This window comes from Arachis ipaensis, chromosome B6 (assembly GCF_059453495.1).
Source record: "Arachis ipaensis isolate K30076 ecotype BB chromosome B6, ASM5945349v1, whole genome shotgun sequence".
In the NCBI taxonomy this organism is placed as follows: domain Eukaryota; kingdom Viridiplantae; phylum Streptophyta; class Magnoliopsida; order Fabales; family Fabaceae; genus Arachis; species Arachis ipaensis.
The window spans coordinates 120512584-120515423 of NC_142441.1; the positions used below are offsets into that span (position 1 = coordinate 120512584).

Sequence of the window (2840 nt, forward strand, 5' to 3'; positions counted from 1 at the left end):
AGGTATTTTCTGCCTGAAATTGAGGAGTTGGAGCAAAAGTCTGATTCAGAGGCAGAGAAAGCACTGCAGATGCTATTTGGATCTGACCTTCTTGCACTCAAAAGAGCTTTTCTGGAGTTACAGAAGTCCAAATGAAGCGTTCTTAATGGCTATGGAAAGCTAACATCTAGAGCTTTCTAGAAATATATAATAATATAGACTTTGCTTCAGAATTGAAGGCCTAAAACTGGCGTTTAATGCCAGCCTCCTGCCCTATTCTGGCGTCGAGTGCCCAAAGGAGAAGAGACCAATGTCCAACGCCCATAAAGGACCCCCTAGCCAGGGTTCAATACCCTAGAGGCCTCCTAGTACGTGGATCTCAATCAAGCTCAGCCCAAACACTCACCAAGTGGGCTCCAGAAGTGAATTTTAGCACTAAAATAATGTTTTACCCTTCCTATGTAATCCTTAGTCATTAGCTTAGTATTTATTTGAGAACTTTTACAGACTCAGGGGGGACCTGTCATATTTTCATTTATCATTGTATTTCTATTAGTATGAGTTTCTAAATCTCCTAGGTTGAGGGGAGGAGCTCTGCTGAGTTTTATGGATTAATAAAGTACTACTGTTCTATCTCAATACGTGTTTGATTCTCTATTCTAAGATGTATATATGTTCTTCATCATTATGAATGCATTGAATCGGCACAAGGTTATCTCATTCTACATGGGTTCAGAGTGAGTCTTTCATCGGACAATAATGAACCACTAGTTTGATTATACATCTCTGGTAGCACAAAACCCCACACCTTTTTCATACTGTTGTACCAGCAAGTGCACTGGGTCATCCAAGTAATACCTGAGCGAGTCAGGGTTGATCCCACGACGATTATGGTTTGAAAAAAGCTATGGTTATCTTGCAGGTCTTAGTCAGGCAGAATCAGAAGGTTGTTGGGTAAACTTTGAATGATTATATGTCATATATAGAGTTGTAAGAGTAATGTGCAAAAGGGGTAAAACCAATTGGATTAAATGATAGGAATAGAGTTGAGAGTTGGAGTTGCTTTCTCTTCCTGAATTAACTCTGGTACTACTGCTCTCTTTGCTTGCGAGTGATTTCTTTAATGGCAGGCTGTATGTGATTGACACTGGTTTGAGCAGCTACCAATACTCCTCCAGATCTGAATCCCACGTTTAGTGTGGATCCATTCTGATTAAGGATGAAGCTCGTACAGTCCATTCTCCTTCATGATCCTACTCAAAACGCCATAGAAGAAATTACACTTTCCAAACAGGCCATATATGGGGTTTCTTCTCCAACACCTCAACAAAAGAAATATTGACTTGTAACTTATTGAGGACAGCCACAAATTGAGCAATTTGCTCATCCTCAGTTTCCTTTTACACGCTCAGAGAGGGTTGTACTTCAGGCTCCTTTATCTGGACTGGGGCGTGTACTAGTGCATTTCCAGTCTCCTCCTAAGCCTCTTCCTCTTGCAAATCTCCAGCAGCATACTCCTCCTTGGTTTCGGCCTCCTTATCCACAGTGAGAGCTTTGCTCTCTTCCCTTGTATTTACTTCTGTGTTACTAGGAAGAGTGTTGGCAGGTCTCTCAGGTATCCTGCTGCTCAACTGACCCACATGTATCTCCAAGTTCCGAATTGAGGACCGCATTTCTTGCATGAAGCTATGAGTAGTCTTGGAGAGCTCAGAAACTATTATGGCTAAGTCAGAGATGCTTTGCTTAGGCGTCTCTATCTACTGCTGAGAGGGTTGGAACTATCCGTTGTTGAACCTATTTTGATCGGTTCCACGCTGATTGTTGAAGCCTTGTTGAGGCCTTTGTTGCTCTCTCCACCCAAAGTTTGGGTGATTCCTCCATCCCTGATTAAAAGAGTTTGCATAGGGACATTGCTGGGATTTCTAGAGGAATTTCCCATGTAATTCACTTCCTCTATGGTGGTCTGAGTAATGTCACTAGCGTCCCCTTGAGTATAACTTCCAATCATGTCATAGGATGCATTTTGTGTGTTGACGGTTGAAACCTGCATCCCGCTTAGGTGTTGGGATATCATGTTGATCTATTGGGACATGAGCTTATTCTGCGCCAAAATGGTATCCAGTGTATCCACTTCCATGACCCCTCTCTTCTGAGTGGTCCTAGTGTTCACAGGGTTCCTCTCAGAGTGTACATGTACTGGTTGTTGGCAACCATTTCAATAAGCTCGGTTGCCTCCTCTGGCGTCTTCTTCATGCGCAGTGAACCACCAGCAGAGTGATCCAGTGACATCTTGGCCATCTCAGAGAGGCCATCATAAAAGATTTCTAGCCTGGTCCATTCTGAAATCATATCAGGAGGGCATCTCCTAATTAGCTGCTTATATCTCTCCCATGCCTCATAGAGGGATTCTCCCTCTTTCTGTCTGAAAGTTTGGACTTCCACTTTAAGCTTACTCAGCTTCTCGGGTGGAAAGAACTTGGTCAGAAATCCAGTGACCACCTTGTCCCATGTGTTCAGGCTCTCCTTAGGCTGAGAATCCAGCCATAGCTTTGATCTGTCCCTTACAGCAAAAGGGAAGAGTATGAGCTTGTAAATCTTGGAGTTCACTCTATTCGTCTTAATAGTGTCACAAATTTGCAGAAAATCAGATATGAACTTGTTGGGGTCCTCCTGCGGGAGTCCATAAAACTGACAATTTTGTTGCACTAGAGTGACCAGTTGAGGCTTGAGCTCAAAATTATTGGTACTAATGGCAGGTACTGATATGCTGCACCCAAAGAAGTCAGCAGTAGGTGCAATGTATGAGCCAAGCACTTTTCTGGCGTGCTCTTCAGTGTTCGGATTTCCTCCAGCCATAGTGG

General features: G+C 43.2%; 1 non-coding gene across 1 annotated transcript; it reads left to right on the top strand.

Moving 5' to 3' along the window:
• The first annotated feature begins 2322 nt into the window (after positions 1-2322).
• Positions 2323-2430, top strand: LOC148562501 (small nucleolar RNA R71). The gene has a single exon (XR_015887732.1). It is a non-coding gene; the product is annotated as a small nucleolar RNA R71 (small nucleolar RNA).
• The last annotated feature ends 410 nt before the right edge of the window (positions 2431-2840 follow it).